The sequence below is a fragment of the Psittacula echo genome (genome assembly GCF_963264785.1).
Source record: "Psittacula echo genome assembly, chromosome: 4".
NCBI classification, from domain to species: Eukaryota; Metazoa; Chordata; class Aves; order Psittaciformes; family Psittacidae; genus Psittacula; species Psittacula echo.
In genome coordinates this window covers 69,255,027-69,274,419 of record NC_137738.1, presented here as the reverse complement: position 1 = coordinate 69,274,419, position 19,393 = coordinate 69,255,027, and the positions used below count along the sequence as shown (strand labels likewise).

The 19,393-nt window shown below is 45.4% G+C and overlaps 1 protein-coding gene across 1 annotated transcript in view; it reads right to left on the bottom strand.

Annotated features, from left to right (window-relative positions):
• Nucleotides 1-16,595, bottom strand: part of BACH2 (BTB domain and CNC homolog 2) — a gene marked incomplete at its 3' end in the record, with an annotated part of 184,155 nt that extends 167,560 nt beyond the window's left edge. Inside the window, exon 1 of the mRNA XM_080614910.1 lies at nucleotides 15,916-16,595. The remainder of the gene's footprint in view (nucleotides 1-15,915) is intronic.
• Between the last annotated feature and the right edge of the window lie 2,798 nt (nucleotides 16,596-19,393).

Sequence of the window (19,393 nt, the reverse complement as noted above, 5' to 3'; positions counted from 1 at the left end):
AAGAGTAAGCCATTCATCCTTCGTGGGAGGAGAAGGAGGGGAAATTAAGAGCTGTTTCCAATTTAATTGGCAGACTTTACATTTTTGTTCTGCTTCCACTGGAAAGTGTGGTGCTAATTTTTCTGCCACAGCTTGCAACCACAGCGAGATCTCGATCTGCTTCATTTATGCCTGCCAGCAGGACCTCTGAAAAAATAAAACAGATTAGAATTGTATTTGCCATGTGCCTCTGGTCAGCGTGCAAGTTCTATGTGCGGAACTAAATGCTTGTGTCGTTTGGGGGACTCAAATGTTTTAAACCTCCCTGCAACTGTTAAACCCCATTTCCACCAAATAGATGGTAAAATGGCAGAGTTTAAATGGTACACTAACTCTCACACCAACTGCTCAAGCCTTGGTGTTGTAGCTTGAGAGAACGATACTTTCTGAATTCATTTTCAAAAAGGGAGAGGAGTAAGATGGATTCGCTCACGACGCTCTGCAGCATACCATCTCCTTTTGCTTTCATACAGTAAAGCACATATGCCCCACCCTGTCTTTTTACTGTATCTTCTAGTCAAAAATATGGTTTCCTGTATGCAAGCAACTCTTTTTTGGGTAATTTTGAGGTGAGGCTGCACAGAAAGTGTCAACTTGGAACAGGTATGTGCTTTAACTCCTACATCACCTCCTCCAACACTGGAGTTCTAATTAAGTGTTGCCCTTTCCAAAGTGACAGAGGATGGCCTGGACTGTCTTCTCATTTTCTACTCTTTGTGTAACTTCTGATTTTCTCCTCAGCTGCTTCTTGGCTTTCCACCACCTTCTCTCTCATTTTCTAATCCAACGATTCCAGCCTGGCAGCTGCATGCAACATTTACGACTATTTCAACTCAACCTCCCTCATCTTGCTCCTTTTTTGCAGACAGCCCCTAAATCAGGGTGGCCAGTCCTTGCCTCCCAAGCAATTTAGGGCTCATTGCCACAGATTGCATCACCCGAGAGGTGCAAGGGCTCTGCTGGTGAGGGAATGGCCGTGACCCTGCCAGGGTTGAGATGGGTAAAATCCACAGGAGCTGCTGAGCCCCAGGACCACCAGCAAGGCAGCCCCAAGGAAGCACTGAGCAGCAAAGCCCCTGCAGAAGGACTGACACCTTCTAAATGAGCTGCTCCCAGAGCTTCTGCAGCATTCAAGGAGTGATGCCCGGGATCTATACAAGAATCCTGGCAAGCAGGCTGCCGGGTTAGAGAGACCAGCCATCTCAAGTCCAAAGCAAATAAACCAACAAACAACAGCCAGGAAGTCTTTCTGCAGGAGATGAACTTGAGCCAAAGTGCCATGAGACTTTCGGCACCTTTTCCCAAATTAAATCAGTTTAATTCTGTATGACTTTGCTAATGATTCACAGATCTCACTACATCTTCCTAGGGCATTCAATTTCCCTGCAGCTATTCCTTTTCAAAACGTGTATCAGTCCTTAACGCTTCCATAATGGTTGCCTATCAACACTTTCCAAATTGTCAAACACAGTCTACAACTACTGTAGGTCCTTTAGTTGCCATGGAGATACAAGGTGGCACAAACATCAGAAAGACTGCTCTACACCTCTGCTTGATATCCAATAGCTACACTGACAGCTCAACTTGCTCAAGCTCCCCTGGAGCAGAGCATTTGAAGCTCCTACCAACCATGAGCCAATGCCAGATACTCCAGGTAGGGGAAAACACCCTTCTTTTCAGTAAGCAGTAGGTAAACTCTGTCCTGCTCCATAGTGGAAAACAATACAAACTGAAAAAAAAGGTAACCAGTAAGCACTAAAGCTGCACAAACTGCTAAAAAAGAAAGGCATTGCATCAATCAGATGTGCTTATAAGGAGGGGTCCACTCCCTTCGTTCCCATCTCCTCTTCAAGACAGCATGTGCAATTTTACCTTCACCATTAGCAAGATGGCAGCATAGCTTGCTAGCCTACAGCGTTTCATCTGAAACTTAAGGGAATATGAGCGTGCATGCAATAATACATTTAACAAATATCCGAAGCATTAAGCAGCACCTGAACAGTTCAGGAAAATTACGGGCCCTCAAGTGAAGATTTCAAAATTACAAGGAAACAAATCTGTACTTGCAAATGTTAACTACGAGCTTCTTGGGGTATGGCTGCAGAAGAAAAGCATCTCGTCTAAAGAGAGTGTCTCCTTGCAAATTCCAGGTATCTAAGCCTTCTTTTATTTAGTTTTAAGGCTCACCAACAGTTTGCTTTAGATATTTAAACCTTAAAGGCTATGAAACTACTTAGTCTCAAAAAATAGTTTTTTAAAGGCAAAAAGTGCATACTTGCAGCTGATGAGTAACAATCAGGGAAACCTTTTTCTTTTAAAATACAGCTACTCTTTTTGCCTGCTGAAAGTTGTGGAAACTTGTAAAGGTAGAAAAGGCTAAAAAAAAAAAAAAAAATAAAGGGAAAAAAAAGGAAAAAAGAAGAAACGCAACACTAGATAGTTTTAAACACTTTGCATACCTAAAAAGGGCACATTAAACCACAACCTTAGTCATAAACCTACAGCAGCAAATCAGTGAGGGCAGAGACGCAGCACTGCAGGCGCGACCTGCAGCCGCCGGGCTGTCGGCGAGGCAGTGGGTTGGAGAGCGCGACAACACATGCCAAAGGAAGTGGGTGTCGTACCTCACCCCAAGCACCTCCTTCTCCGCCCCACACCCTCCCCTGACCACCTGTAGCAGCCTCAGAGGAAGCAGGCATGCTCCCACATACTTTCCAGCGACGCTGCACCAGCCGCAAAGTACGCATGCAAGCCATCGGCACACGTGTGAAAGTGTACACATGGAGTACCAGCGCCAAGTCTTTCTGCAATGATTAACCTACTCTGCAGGCATTCAGGCTTCCCCTTCTCTTTCTCTAATTTAAAGGAAAAACAACAACCCACAGAAAAGTAGTGCAAGGGGAATGAAGGACCCCTCCATCCCATTCGTGCTATTTCCCTTTCTCCCCCCCACGCACACCTACCCACACCTACTCAGTGTTGGAAAAAGGCTGCAAGCAGCGTATTATCACCAGTGTGCCCTGGGTATTGGGAGCTGTGGTTTTGAGATTAAACAGCCAGCAAAGAAACTTCACCCCTTTTGACCAGAATTTTCCATAAGTGATTGAGCACGGGTTAGGAAAATAAATAAAAAAGAGAAAGAAATGTCTTAAATTTCCTCTTGTGGTCAGATGGTTAAGATCGATTCTCTGTGATAAGCTAAAATTAGGGCAAAAACGGCACATACCAAGTGTCCAAGAGAAGGTGCCTGGCTGTGGGGACCATGCTGCTGGGGACACTGGGAGCTGGTGCCTGGGTAGCAGGACCTGGCTTGGCGGTTCTCCTTGCAGGCACCAGAAGGGCACTCTGCCTCCACCTGCTTCAAATACTTTACTATCGGTATCTTTTCATCTGCTGTCAGCCTTAAAATAAATACAAATAAATGCAGTCCCCCCAGAGCCAACCCAGCTCCACCGAAAAAGAAGTTTTATCCCCGTAAACTTCAAATGACAAAGCAGCAGGAGGGAACAAGTGGGGCTCAGGGAAGGAAGGCGTGTGGGGTCTCTGCTGTTAAGAAAGCAACTTGCTTTCCGAAGGTCATCTGGAAACTCTTGGGGCACTTTGCATATTCTGCAGCAATGATTTCTCCCTCCTTGAGCGGTTTCAGCCTCGCCAATGAGCCCGGGGAGGCAACCACGGGTGGGGAAGGAGTTAAAAATAAAAACAAACACTGAAAAGCTATACGTAAACTGTTTCACCCCCGTGATCATTTCAACTGGTGGTTTCCCTAACCGACTGAGCAGCGCACCTGCAGAGCAAGCCACGTCAGGAGATACCTCCCTATAAATACCCCGGAGAACCCTCTCCCGGCTGTGCCACCTCGAGCACCTCTCCGCACAGGAGGATGACACTGGCATCCCACTTCATGGGAATGTCCTAAACTTTACATTCAGGAAACAAATGGAAGCTGGAGGGATAGAGGGTAAGAAAAGAAAAATTCCTCAGATACAAACACCCTGAATGCAATTTCAGCTTTGCAACAGTCAACATCACCCTTATCTGAATTTCAACAAGGTCTCGGGTACCTGGTCATCTCTCCTTCACCCCACGGTCTCTTAACCAGACAAAGTGGCTGTGCCGGATGTTAGACCAAGTACAGCCATAAATCCTGCAGCCTCCTCTGCCCTGTTCAGGTGACCTGAAACCTGAAGTGCCAACCCAGCAGTGAGGTGATGCCCTGAGCACTGCACATCCTTGTGAATGGTAGGTGCCCGTCTCCAGCACCAGTTCAGCACACAAGGTCTGTCACTGGAGGTCAGACATCCTACGGGACTGGGGAGAGTGGAGTGGGGTTTGGCAGCCTCTGCCTTTGCCGACCAGCACCCACCAGCAGCTCCCTCTCCACTGAGCACAAAAGACCCAAGGGCACAGCCACCTGGCACCACCAACCACATGGAGCTGCAGTGGGCAGCAGAACAGCCTCCACTGGTTCAAGACCTCCTAGGGAGGCAGAGGTTTTGATTTTGGAAAACAAAGGAGTAACGTCATAATATGCTAATCTTATCGTGAGAGTTTCTGAGGCTATTCTGGTACGGCTTTGGGGACCCTCCATACACAATCCCACATGGTTCATTTTTTTTGTTTGAAATCATACCCAGGAGCTGCACTTGTACGGCTGGCTCCTGGACACCTTTCAACCAAAAGCAGGTGAAAGCTCAACTGAGCCAACTGAGAAGCAGATATACCCAAGAAATGTTCAAATTCCAGCCCAGCATTACTGCTGAGAAGTAAAGCTCAGCAGCTGCAACTGAGGCCAAATCAGAAACATGTAATTTTTGAAATAGCTGAAATCAGTCTAAAGAGGCAAGTGCATTAATTAACACTGCTGATGTTGGGAAATGTGCAGGTAATCACAATGAGCAAGTCTCAAAGGCTGGAGTTCAAATAAGCATCCCCAGTATGGCTATTTGTCCAAAGCTTAAACAAACTATTCAAACTTGCTGGTCTGCAAAGTCAGACTGCAAGGAAAAACCTTTCAGAAGACGTAATTCTTGACACTAGAACACGGATACCAGGACACAGACTGGAATTAGATCCTAGGAATGGGGAAACAGATCTTCCCCTACATTTTCCTCAAGACCAAATCATATTTTCTATTCCGACAACAGCAGAGCACAACAGACTTCTGCTATGACCCCGTTACAGGGCAGCAGGAGGTGACCATGGGCTGCCTGCAGAATATACAGCCAAAGGCTATTCTTTCCCATCCACTGGCCTTTGTATTGCTTGTTTACAAAATTGTGGCACTGAGGACATTCTAAAACCATCTGCGCCACAGGATAATCACAAACAGGGACAATGACTTCACTGCAAGGGATGGACTGAAGTTGTAAGAGAGGACGACGGGTGCCTGTGGAAGAAGGAAAGCATCAGGCCAAGCAGAAACCCCTTTTGGTACCCATGTTTACCACCTCACCCTACCCCCTGTGCACACACACCCTCCCCACAGCACTCAAGTCTTTCCTGCACTTTGAATTCCTTTGCTGCTGAGCACGGCAGTCAGCCCTTTCAAGTTATGTTAGAGCAGACTGTAAAGACTTTGGTCCTGTAAAGTTCTCCCATGACATTACTGACCTCCTCACTCTCTATGCTACTTCAGTTTCCATAAGAAAGAAAAAAGTACTTAAAAAATTCTCAAGCAATTCAAACAAGTACTGTGTTCATCTTCAGAAATGACTGGCATCACTTTGAGATCAAAATATCTACCTGATTGCTACAGGAAGTCTTTATAGCTTCAAGTTCTATACAGATAAAACTTCAACAGCACAATCATTTATTTTTGTCCAGCAAAAAGAATTGTGAAAAGCACCAGAAATATTTGCAGCAGGCCACTAATGCCAATTTCAGCTTTCCTTGCAAGCTATTTTCACTACGTTAGTCTTGATAGCATCACAATTTGTAGAGGTAAGGAACAATATAAATTAACAAAGTCATGGCAGCCTAGGGAGGAAGGGAGGGAGGGAAATAAGGAGGCAATATTTATCTGCTGAAAGTAGGAGCTGCGAAGAAAAACAAGCATTACAATGATTGAGTAATACACAGGTTGGTGTATAACAACTTGCGTATTACATTTGCAACCTTGTGTTTTGCTTTAATAACTGGGGCTAGACAAAGCAGCTGGACTGTAGCAGTACCACGATGCATGCCAGACCTTACTTGCTTTGATCTTATGGAATGGTAAAAATTTTGAAGAGAAAGTTCGGAGGTGACTTGAACGATGCTCACAGCTTTTTAAGCTTGGAATTTGGTGGTTACTGCATTAAGCATTACTCACTTTCTGAACAAAGTGGAAAGTTAACACAAATTGGCAGATGACTAACTGTCCAAGAAACAGATCACTGAATGAATCACTGGCTCTACTTTTAGTCTAATAATAAGGCAAACGAAGAGGAACAAGAAGGGGGAAAAGATCAACAAAAAATTTCCTTGCAGAGTGCTTACATTTGCACTGTCCGTGAACTTCCAGCTACAACAAACTACGCAATGATTTTACAATTTACCATGACTTTTATACTGGGCTTAGCTCACTGACATGCCTCACCATTACTTCACACCATCAATTAATCTGGATTTCTGTAAAAAGAATTCTGCACCACAGCTCCCCTCAGTACACATTTAATAACAACTACAGGAATAAATTAGGGGATTGGAAATGCAGTTAAATGGCTGAGTAGAGTCAGAAGCATTTGGCAGGTTACGGGTTCAACACACAGAAGTACCTCAGGCACAGCAGAAACCTGAAGTTGATGTGAAGCAGAATTTAGGTTTCTCAGCTTCAGAGCAGCACCTCATCAAAAACCTGCAGACACTCTGATTTCTGCTAGTCAAATTCTGGCTAAAAGTTTGCCCAACATACATGGCCAGCACTCAGCTTTGCATAAAATCACCAGCCGTGCTACTCAGGGACACAGGAGATCGGTGGCAGCACTATCTCTCCTTCCAAACAACAGCCAACTGGCTCCAGCAGCCATAAAGGGTGAAGCTATGCATGACCGCTCAATGTGATGTGTGTTTGCCCCTTTGCAAAGGCTCTGTGTCCCCAGTGCTCCCCCATCTACCCTGCCTTAGCTCTGCTACTCTTCAGACCCCTGGTCTTACTCATCAGATTGTCTAGAAAATTAGCCAGGGCTAAGAAAATGGTAGACTGAAGCGTGCTAGGTTGGACAGCTGAATCAGCTCAGCAAAGTCCAACAAGCGCACAGCCAAGCAGGACCTCCTGCGTTCACCCCGCAGCACAAGGCATTACCAGCCCCTCTCGTTAAAATAGGTTAGACTCCATACTTCACCTAAGCAAATGCAAGCTGCTCTGAAATGCACTGAACCCATTACTCAACATCTCTAAGTGCACATACTTGCCATCATCCCCCGAGTGATAAAAGACTGGAAGGAAAACCCGAGGGTCTAGGATCACAGCCGCCTGGCTCAACAAAACTCTCCACAATCAGTTCATCTCAGCTATAACTTAGGTTTAAAAATCTAAATACACAAGAGCTCATCACAGCTGGGAGACAGGTGACACACTAGGTCACATCAGGCCAGGAGCAATCAGAATGAAGTCGGAATAACACAGCTATTTGAATGTTTGCAAAAGACAGCACTTTTGCATTTTGCTAATGTAGAAGACTTGCTTGATTGAGTTCTGTTTTCCCCTAACGTTTCTTTCAATTGTCTGTTGCAAACCCAAGCCAAAATTAAAGGGCCCGAACTTCTCATTCCCTGGCAGCAATCTCTTATGACCAAGCTGCAGGTTAGGCTGGGCACAGGTTGATTTGGTTTTTAGTAGTACCACCCCACTGCAAAAGAAAAACAAGAGTGAGCTTCAGGAGATGGGGAAAGATGCTGTGATAGTCATTCGCCCCTTAGGGGCCAGGTGTCCCATGGTCAGCTCTAGGTCTTTAAACAAATTTTGGTTTAATTTGATTCGTTACCCAGGTTCTTGCCAGACCCTGCAGTAAACTCAACCAGCAGAAAACTAACCCTATGCATACAGTGAATAATCTGCTGCCAATTTAGCTCTCAGGACTGGCTCACTGTGAGATGACACAGGTGCCATGGCAAGTACAAGGCAAGGAGAGGAGATGATGCAGAGCTGAATGAATCACAAGCTCAAAATTCAGTGGCAACAGTGTCTGCTGCTCTTCACAGGTCCAGCCCTTGGTGACTTCAGACAAGAAGTCCCATTTCCAAGTCAGAAGAGCTGACAACATGGATGAGATTTAGATGCATTATTCATTCATCATGACCGAACCTCAGAACACTTCTAATGGCAATTATGTTCCGAAGATAAGCTGAACTCAGAGCCCTAAACCTGTGTCCTCTTGAACTCTGAATAACCACTGACACCCTATTTTGCAGTCCGTGCTGATTATTATTTGTGGGCTTCAGTAAGAACTGTCCATAAATGAATCCCTTAGGTTAGAAATTGGCCTTTTACTGCTACACAGATCTGAAAAGAGTAAAATGCCATGTAACAAACAACTGGATTTTCACATGTTTCAAAGTTGTATCTCCACAGGTTTCTACACCTCTATTTTTAGTGCGCCTCTCCCAGCAAGAAGCTACAAGACAAAGATTCTCCATCACAGTCTGGTTATACAAGAAACTAACACCACATCCACAGTATTTCAGCATGGTCCAAATTAACTACATAAACGTATTTAAACATTTAGTGGTAAAAGATGCCCACTGACACAGAGGGAGCTGAGATATCTCTAGATTTACTGACGAATGGATTTTGTAAAAAGCAAACTCTGCTTTTAAAATAGAATAATAAGCAAAGAACGATCACATCCTCATAAGGAATAGCTTACCGGTATAAATATTGCAACAACAGCGAAAGTAAACACAGAGGTTTCATAAATGTTGGAATTTTCAGTCTTAACAGGGAAGAAAAGACTAGCTCTGCCTCATTTATAGCCTTTAAATCTTTTAACACAGGCAACTTGAAAGCAGGCAGCAACACTATATATTAATGAAGCAGATCAGGAGACACTGATTGGACTACTATTAAAAGTGAAATACCTCACACAAAAGAATTAAAATTTGATATACTCCTGTTTGATATGAAGGGCATGCCCTGCTTATAGGAAAACAAAGTAACCTCATGTTCTACAAATTACAGTTTCAAAAAAGCATGGTATATGCTAGGGCTTGCTTCACTCCACTGAACACAGGGCAATGAACACAGAGTCTTTACATTCAGCTGCACAGGTAAACAGCTAAAAGGATGACAGCATATTTGAAATCTATTACTTAAAAAAAAAAAAAAAAGAGAAAGAATTTAATAGATCACTTTCTGATTTGTCCTTTTGTCAGTATCACTTTCAGAACTAGAAGATGTGCATTTCCTCCTAGGTACTGACAGACACATCCCGCAGTTGTCATTTATTCTTCAGCTCCTATTTTCTGTTTACTTTCCTTTCCGTATCCTATGACCCCAACTCAAACAGCAATACAGGTCACTCAGCAATCTTACTGTCCTCTCTTTAACAAAGTGGAAGAACAACAGCTCGGCAAGACGAGGTAGTGTGCCAAGTCTTCCCCTACTCGACATAAATAGATTATACTTTCCAGATGCGCATCTTACACATTGAAAGTGAACATCAGCAGCACTCACTGCAGTGAAACACCAAATACTGAGAAGACAGCAGAGGGGAAGATTTTAGCACCACCAGCAGTGGTACAATTAGGGCTTTTTGGAGGGTATGAGATCTTTCAGTGTTGCACAGCAAATCATTAAAGCTTCCATAAATTTTGTTGTGTGCTTTGTTGTTTTTTTTTTTTTTTTAAATAGAAAGCTCAAAGTAATATTTTCCAACCTTTCACTAAGAGTAGGGGCCAAATCCACATGTTTTAAAGGTCTTCCACAGTTTTATTATTAGAAGTAGAAACCCTACTGATACTGATGAGTCATTTGTATTGGCGGAAACCAAGAACACCCATTTTCTTCATGTGTTACAAAGATCTCAATGTGGTTTTCTATTCATTACTGGTAGAAGTAGTTGACTAAAACCAAAACAAGTGACAAGAACTCACCTTACTGTTATTAAAGCCGGGTTTATACCAGCTGATTTTGTTTATCACGCTTTTAGAGATTGCTTATTTTTCGCTCCATTTCACAAAAAGAAGAAAAATATGCAAAAGACGACTTCAAATCTAAACTCTGTAACAGTAAATCCAGAACTGCAGATGGATAATTCACACCGCTTCTGCAAAGGCTTTTGTGATCAACTAAGAAAGTAAAAACAAAGGAGGGAAGAAAACAAAACAAACCACAAGATCAGTTAAAAATCATCAGTCAGCAGAATCTATTGTTTTAGGATCCTTATGAGTAATCAGAACAGAATCTGTAAATAAAGAAGCAGTTGTACAACAGTGCAAGTTTTCATCTTCATGCAAATGAAGACATCCTTTCACGCTAATGGCCAACAATATTGCCACACGGGAGATAAAAAACAGACCAAAGAAACTGCAAAATTCCAAGAATTAGAGATAGCTAAAACTAGGTTGTTAATCGGAATGCCTTGCTGGCTTTGAAGATTTCTGCCATAAAAAGGGGCAGAGGGTAGAAGACTGTACAGCTAGCAATCGTCAAGGGAAGATACAATTCATACCCTGGACATGGCATATCCAAATTGGGAACAGTGCTCAGGGGAATTCTTTTTTTTTGTAACATCCCATTCACAAAAAAAGAAAGCAAGAAACAAACTAAACCCCAGAGGTTTATTCCTGCTGAATACCCATAGCATCTAGATGCACTTCAAGCACAACCTCTGCAGTGGCACAATGAATTTCTACTTCACACTCTGTGCCTAGCAGAACAGCAGCCTGGCAAAATGACAGTGTATTTTGATATTACTGGGGAAGAAAACCACAGCAAAGCAGTGACCGGAGAACCGAAAATAACCTTTGAACAACAGCTCGGCACTGATGGTCTCTCTGCCTGCACTTCCTATTGTGGATAGTTTATAGCAAGGGTAGCTCCAAGCTGTACCAGACACATGAGTCAGCAAGAGCAGCTTGTAGGAAACTGCTGACATGTTCAATTGCTCTCACATACACTGAACACACCTACCCACTAAATAAAAAACAGGCTGCATGCAAATTGGGGTAAAGCAACACCTCCACACCTACAGTTCCTGTTTTCCTAGTTCAGGCTTAGGTTTTAAAGCGATCGCTAATAATGAAAAGAGAAAACCTCAGTGGATGTCAGCTATAATAGTACCTATGACTAAGTCTCAGGGGTCATTTTGTTTATTTGAACAGACATAACTGCTTTTCCCCTTTTCAAAAAACAAAATTGCTGCTCTCCAGCCCAGAAGCCCTGACAAGCAATATACAGTTCCTGCTTTTCTTAGTGGGGAGACTCCTTTTGAACCTATGCACCAAAACCTATTTACCTATCACAGCCCAGCTGAGTGTTTTCAAAGCTTGGGAACAAAAAAAAAAAGAAATAAGCTCCCAGCTTCCTTTAAACTCCTACTAGGGGTAAACTGGAAATTCCCAGGGTTTTAATTCCTAACAGCTTTTCAAGCATCTGTTCAGTTGATACAAAAGCAGAGAAAGTTGTATGCAAATTATAGGTCTCCAGAATAAATCTGGGAGGATCCAACCTTTTCAGGTCACGTTTCACATTAAAAAGAAGAAAACAGCGTACCTCAGGTCCCAGTGCCTCTTGACGACCACCACCACCTCTTCCTCCTAACTTCTCTTCTTTGAGACACTCAATCTAAAGTGTCCCAGGGTGCTTTGAGGGCAGGTCTGCACCATTAGGTGTAAACGGCCAAGGGGGAGCAAAGGCAGAGTAGATCAGGAAGGGGTGAGGGGTTATACATGAAGTGGCTGCACACCTGGCAGCCCCCTCAACCACCCAAGAGCTGCAGTTCAGCCCCTGCCACGTTGCTTCCAAAGGCTCCTAATCTGTTTCACACTAAAAAGGGACACATCTCTATTGATCCGCTGAGATGCCAGTGCAGCACAGCTGGTGTTCTTCAGGTTGCTGCTGTGGCTCTTTCTGCATAAAGATCAATAGAATCAAGCAGAGGAGTTTTCAAGTCCGATTTTTGACAGATAAAAGTTACTGCCACACACGTAAACTTTCAGCATAAAGGTTCTCCCAAACATATTCCCCAGTTCCTTTTTATTTACCTGTTCTGAACATATGGTTGCTCTTCAATCAATACCATTACTTCTAGTAACTCAGGGGCCTCAAGTCCATCACAGCCAGGGAGAGATTTGTATACATTCCACTGCTTGCCTGCTCTAAAACTGTAATTCACAGTCAAAGAGTAACACAGTAACCAGCGCTCTTTTCAATCCACTACAAAGATGTTACTGCCTAACTAAAAGCAAAATGAACACATTGCAACTCAGCTGGCTATATTCATGCATTTTACATCTTCTTGTTACAAGTGCCAAATGGATACGTAATATTCAGGCAGCTGCCAAGGTTAATATCTTTTGACTGAACTTAAAGGAAGGATGACCATTTACTGCAAAAAGCTGAACAAGCAGTTTGAGCACTATTCTGGAAGACCTCAGGGAGTTAACTGAGGGTAGAAAACCACTGCCCACTCAGCTACTACAGCTAAATCATTTAAGCAACTACTCAAGCATCAGTAAAGAATTGAAATACCAGAAAGACTCTCTTCCATATTCTCTTCATATGCCTGTAGTCAGGAGAAACACTGGAAGCAGCAAGACTAACTCTGATTTTATGAAAGCTGTAAGTTTAAATCCTAATTTTCTTCCACACATTAATGGAATGATTGGTATATTTCCCCTAAGAGTTTAACTCAGAAAGCACTAATATAAGACCATCATACCCAAAATGAGCCAAGCTGAAAATTCAGACCCAGAGGTGAGTCAGAAGCATGCATGCCTGCAAATGTAAGCCAGGATGTGCTAAACACTTACAGGTATGCTCATGCAACTTGTAAACTACGAAGCCACTCAGAGAACATTCCTTTGATTAAAAAGGCATGCACATTTTGATTTGAATATATAAACCGTGTTCATACCACCTAAATTAAAATCACAAAAGACTGTTCACATCACACAGAAAATGCTATTCAATTTACACCAACAATTTACTACATAAAAATGTCATTGCTACTGAAATGATTACTTCGCATATATTAATGTTACACATCTCATTTTTCTGCTTAGAGCCATAAATGTCTTTTAGCTACGCTCTAAGAGGTCTCCTCTTTATCTGTGCATATGTGAAGTCCTACCCAAAAAGAATGTCACAGGCACACAATAGGAAAACATCTTTTTTATTATTATTTTTGGATTTAATGAAAAAATAAAAAACGCAATTGATTTTTTTTTTTTAATGGCTGGTGGTATTTTTAGAGGAAAAATTGAGGAAAATGACTAATCAGCAATCATACCGCAGCCTATTAAGAAAAGAATAGCTATTGCACATCAGAACAGAAAATCAAGCAATGAAACTTTTAAAATAAGGAAGGACAAGCAACTTCTGTTACATATTCCATGCTACACATCATGTAAGGAGGGTTTTATTCTCAGCTCTGTTGTTAATTATGCACATGCAGAAAGAGATACGCGAGATTGCTGTACAGTATGGAAATTTTATTAAACTCATTCATTTCAACGAGCCTCTGAGGGCTTCTACAATGTCAAAGATATGCCAGAGTCTACTCATATTAGAGGCATCACATCTATAACACTGCCTGTTCATTGGGATTTGGACCGTTGTTCTCAGCTGGCAACTCGAGTGCCATCTCTTAACTTTCCTTCATGCTCAGCGCAGAAGAGCAAACAGCTGATGTTTTCTTGCTGCAAAATGAACGATAGAAAGCAAAGAAGGAAGGAGAGGAAGACGTCCCACCTACATCACCAGCACATCCTGCCAGCATACACGACATTAATACCAACAGATATTCCAGATGCGCCTCCGGGTCAGAAAAGGACTAGAAATACCTGTCCTAGCACTGTTTCCCTGCGTAGGATACCTGGGCATAAACAATTGCTGATGATTAACCAGTTGGGATCCATCAGCACGTGCATCAATTGTGTTATCTGCTGTGTGCAGCTTTCCCATCCAATCTTCGCAATTGTAAAAGTTTTCAGAAATTTTAGTTGTTTAACCTGCAAATTACACAGAAGAGTTGCCCAGCAATGCACACTCCGCTTATGCAGAGAGCATTTCTGTAAAAGATCTCTTAAATATCCTGACAATCTCTAAAATCATCAGGGATCTTTCTTGCCTTGTGCTTGACAGCACAGTGCACCGGCGTACATCTGTTTGAATGGCTCATCGAGTGTTCAGAGAGCAAACTAGCAGGAAAACTAGACCCATGTTCCTGCTTTTCCAATCCTCTACTTTTCCAATTAGTCACGGCTTCCCTCCATTCCTTGCTGAGACCTTCAGAACAGCCTTTGAAGCTGGAGGGTCAAATGTGAGAAACGATGCTGAAAGCACAGGTTCGGCACACCACAGGGAAGTACGACGCCGATCCATTTTGCTGCACAAGTGCCCAGATCCCGGTGACGGGGGGGCGGGCGGGCAGATACAAAAGGCAACACAGGCTTTTAAAAGAACGCGCCCACATCTGAAGTGGAATCTTATTTCTATCTGTCAGATGGAAAGGCACCTAGAACGCTGGTGTAAGGCTGGTGCAAGGCTGTTGCTACAACAGCCCCATAGACAACAGCTTAACACACAACCTTATCGCTTTATTCCATTCATCTCATCAAATACAATTATCTCAAATTTCAGTATTTACATGCCTGAAGAAGTCAATTTACCTAAGCACCACCACCCTCTTCAAACTGCAGAGCATTCCACCATCTACGGCACAATCTCAGACAATTCCCTGGCTGAAAAAACACGGACTTGTCTCTAGCTTGAGCCCCAGAATACCAAATTAAAATATGCACAAGTTTAGCGACAGTTCCAAAGTCTTTAAAAATGGGCTTTCATCGCGAAAACACAAACACGGCTTCAACTAGAGCAAACAGCAACACTGTAATTTGCCAATCTTTCTCCAACAGCCTAAAGAATATTCCTAATAAGAGGACATCTCTGCCTTGCGTTTGTTAATAAAGAATGAAACCCGGGGTTTACTCCGGAGCTGCCGGGGCTCCGGCGAGCAAGGCACAACGATCTCACGGTAACCGAAACGTTTTAAGCAAGACACCCCGCCGCATTACAAAAATAGCCCGCTCCACAAAAGGAGAGGCACGATTTCACACTTAGCGTCTTTCATGACAGCCAGCGCCTTCGCGGCGCGCTGCCTTGCCTACACGCTACGTTTTAATGATCCAAGAAACTGTTATCGGAGTTCGCTTCTCGCTCCGAACCCGTAAAATCCGGGCTGGGGGTACACAGCGGGTGGGAGGCACACACACACACGCACAACACGGTGCACGCCCGGGGGTGCTACGCGGTGCGGTGCCCTCCTGCCCCGAGCCGCTGCAGGTGGCGGCGCGGCCGGAGGAAGGCGGCAGCGGTGTCGGGACGGCCCTTCAGCGGAGGGGCTGCCCCGGGGCTCCCGGCCCGCCCGGCGGCGCGGAGCATACGCGGACACACGCGCGCTAGGGCGCCTGCCGTGCACTCGCCGTTACGCAACGCGTGCGTTTCCCACTTGAAGGAATAAGCAGCGAGCGCTCCTCCGGCAGAGCCCGCGGCTGCCCCAGTGCTGGGTGCAGCCCCCCGCCTAACAGCTGCTCGAGGAGGAGGAGGCGGAAAGCCACGCTGCCCCCCCCACACTCCCGGCCAGCCTCCCCCAAAACTTCGCCCCCCTCCCCTCCGCCTTCCCCCTTCCCTTCCCCAGCGGGGCTGCCGAGCCGCGGAACAGGCGCACTCACCTCGCCTCCGCGCAACTTTCGGGGGTCGCCCCTCTCGCTGCAGCCTTGGGAAAGGGAAAAGGCGGGGGGATCGTGAGGCGGGGTGGAGCGGGCCCGGGTTGTGGGGGTAAAAGGCTGTTACGGCTGAGGAGGTTTGGGGAAGGGGGGTTTGCTCTTGTTGTTGCTGCTGCTGTTGTTTCGGAAATTCTTATTAGTATTTCTCTGCGGTCAGAAACCTGCACCCTCCCCCCCCCCAAATGAAAGAGAAAAAAATCCCGACCCAGACGCTCATCACATGGCGATTGCTTTGAACCAGCTGCTTCCAGAGCCAAAGTCTTGCGGAGAAAAATAAAGGGGGAAGGGAGGGAGGGAGGGAGGGAGAGGGCTGGAAGGGGGGCCGGAGGAGGAGAGAAAGCCGCAGCAGAGGGAGGGAGGGTGGGAGGGAGGGAGTCGGGGGAGGGGGGGGGAGCGGCACCGCGGCGGTTGTGTCGCTGCCGGAGCGGCACCGGGGCCGGCGGCGGCGGCGGCAGCCCGGCGGAGGAGGAGGGGTGGGGAGGCGGCGCTGCTGCTGCTGCCGCGGCCGCTGCTGCCCGGCTCTGCCGCCCGCCGCCGCCCCTCAATCGCTACATTGTTGACATTCGCAGGCTGACATCATCCTCCCCGCCCCGCCGCCCGCTCCATTCACAACAGCGGTACGCCAACGGCGCAGCGCCCGCTCCTTCGGCGGACTCGGACGCTACGCACAGAAAGCGGCGTACGGCCGCTCCGCCAATAGCGGCACCGCTCGCGTTCCACCCGCCCCGCCCCTCCGGCCCAGGCGGGGGGGGAAACGGACCGGAGGCGCATGCGCGGAGCGGGCTCTCTGCCTCCTGCTGTCCCGGTGTGGGGGGGCACTGTGAGCTGCGTGTATGTTCGTGGCGCCGGACCCCGCGCTCGGTTTCGCGCCGGAGGCCGCGGGGGGCTCTGGGAGCCGTAGTTCCCCCGCAAAGGGCCGCTGAGGCGGCGACATGGCGGTGGGGGTAACTCGAGGAGGCCCCGTGGCGCGATCCGGCCCGGCTCGCCGCGGTGGCCACGACCACGGGGGTGGCGGGGTTTCGTGTGGCGGTGGGCACCTCCCCGGGGGGAGGCCGGGACCCGCCACCCCGGCCAGGCTTGGCCGTGAACAAGAGAGTGAAGGGCATGGTGAAAAATGCCCACCCTGTCACACTTCGCTACCGGCACAGCCTGGGTGTTGATGGTCGTGGTGATATTTTATGTGCTCCGCCCCAAAGAGAAACCTCATCCTACTTATAATGCCGACCGCAAGCGTCCAGCAGTCATGAGTCAGCCCTGCCGAACGTCACAGGAATAGATAAGTACTCCGGAGCCTGAAAACAAAAACAAAATCCCATCAAGCGTTCCCAGCGCCAGAGAACGGGCCATGCTCTGCCTCATCCCAAGACGTGTAAGGTGCTCGTTTACTAGCGCTTTCCCACCCAGAGGCCTGGCGCCGTGGTGCCTTTTGCCAAGTAGAAAGCTGTGATTCCAGAAAATCATTGTGATGCTCTTAGGGCTTCCGAGCAAGACCCAAATGCCATGAGACATGAAATGCAATGGGGGGAACTAGTACATTAATAAACTGCATTCTACAAGCCTGAGTTGCTCAAGTTGGGCTAGGACAGAAAAACATAAAGATGCGGGGCAGCTGAGAAAAAGGAAATTCAGAAAATAAATGATTCACAGTAGAGGTTGTGAGTGAGATTGTCTCTGGAGACATCTAATTAAAGGGTGTTGGATAACTAAGGGGGTTGCATTTTCCTGGGTCAGTGGTCTTGAAAAAGGAATTGCAGTTGCAATAAATGTCAATAAAGAATGATGGTGACCTACTGCTAACAAGTGTGCATTCAGTCATTAACATGTGCATGTTTGTTATTTTTTCTGTGTTTATGTCAGTCTTTAGTGTACGTTTTCATACTCTGTTTCGCCTTTGCACTGCAGACAGGTGATACATACTATTTTCCATACCTTTTAGAGAGGAGCAATTTCTGTGAAGTTATTTCATTGATGTCTTCCCCTGAAACTGCAGCAGCTCGATCGGGCTAACTGTGTTTTCAAAGCCTACTAGACTACAGAAAACTATGTAAATCCTGCATGCCAACACAAAATCAACTGCCTCTACGTAGCAACAAATGTACTGTCACTTTCTGAAAGCCCTGGCTTGCATTTTGCACAGGTGTCTTGTTGTGCAAAGCGAAAAGCTCTTTAGCTCAGTAGCATTTACCCTTTTTACTTTTGCTAGCTACACATGGCTGCAGAACAGCACCCTGCTGGAGAATCTGACACATAAACTTCACTTTCCCTCTCCAAGCAATGTTCATATAAAGCCTTGCTCACCAGTGCCATTTAGGTTCTGGCTCTGCAGACATATATGGTGCTAAGCATGTGAAAAGTCCCACAGTGTGTAAGGGGACTTGTCATGTGTTTAAATGCTAGCAGACTCAGTCTCCTCATTTCCTAGAGACACAAAAATAATTTTGTATTGGCGTGAGAGATAAAAATACTATATTGAGAAGGACGGAGAGATAAAAATAAGCCTTGCAGCATTTATAATGCTTTAGTTAGCACGCTACGTGCCCATTATGCCACGGCATTCAAAGTACACATATTCTGTTATTTACAACACAGTGTGGGAGATACCGCTCCAGGTAGTCAAAGCCAGCCAGATAGAAAACTCAACAAAGCACTCTGGATACGCCTCTGCCCATAGCACATGTTTCTGAAAGGCACAATAATTGCCATTTATCTCACTGGCCGACATTTTAAAATGAATGTTACTATTTGGCTTAAAGGAAGCATAAAGTGAAAACATCTATTTCAGATATTATTATTATTCTGTTTACCCTGTGATAAAATTCACAGTGACTTTAACGTGAACCAGATCCTGCTTGTGCTGGACTGAGATTGGCACAGATGGAAAGAAGCTAAATCCAAGCAGGGACTGGGCACACAGGCTTTGTGAAAACTCACCCAACACCTCTATGCAGCTTCTGGTACCCAAATGCTATCAATAATTTTGTGACCAGCTCATAATGGAAGACAGGATCCTGATTCTTCTATATAATTCGGATTGTGATTTTATTGTGGTCTCTCTCTATCTCTCTATATAACACTGGAAAACTGGGGGAAAAAACAATGAGTTGATTTTCAAAGGCAGGAGGAATATGACACTAACAGAATGAAACCTACTCTTTAAAAATGCTATTTTTATATCATGTGTCTTACATTTTAACTCATTGGCTTTCCAGTTCATTCCCAAACTGCTTATATTCCAGCAAAAAATCCAGGCTGATCCTGTCCCTATTGCAATCAACTATCTCCACACCTCAAATTTTGTGTAAAAGTAACTATTTCTGGACCGTTTTTCTTAAAGTACAGCCAAACTTTGTCAAGCAACGACAACAAAATAAGGTAGAAAAAGTGTGAATAGGTACGATTTAGAAGTTATCCCATGAATACTTCA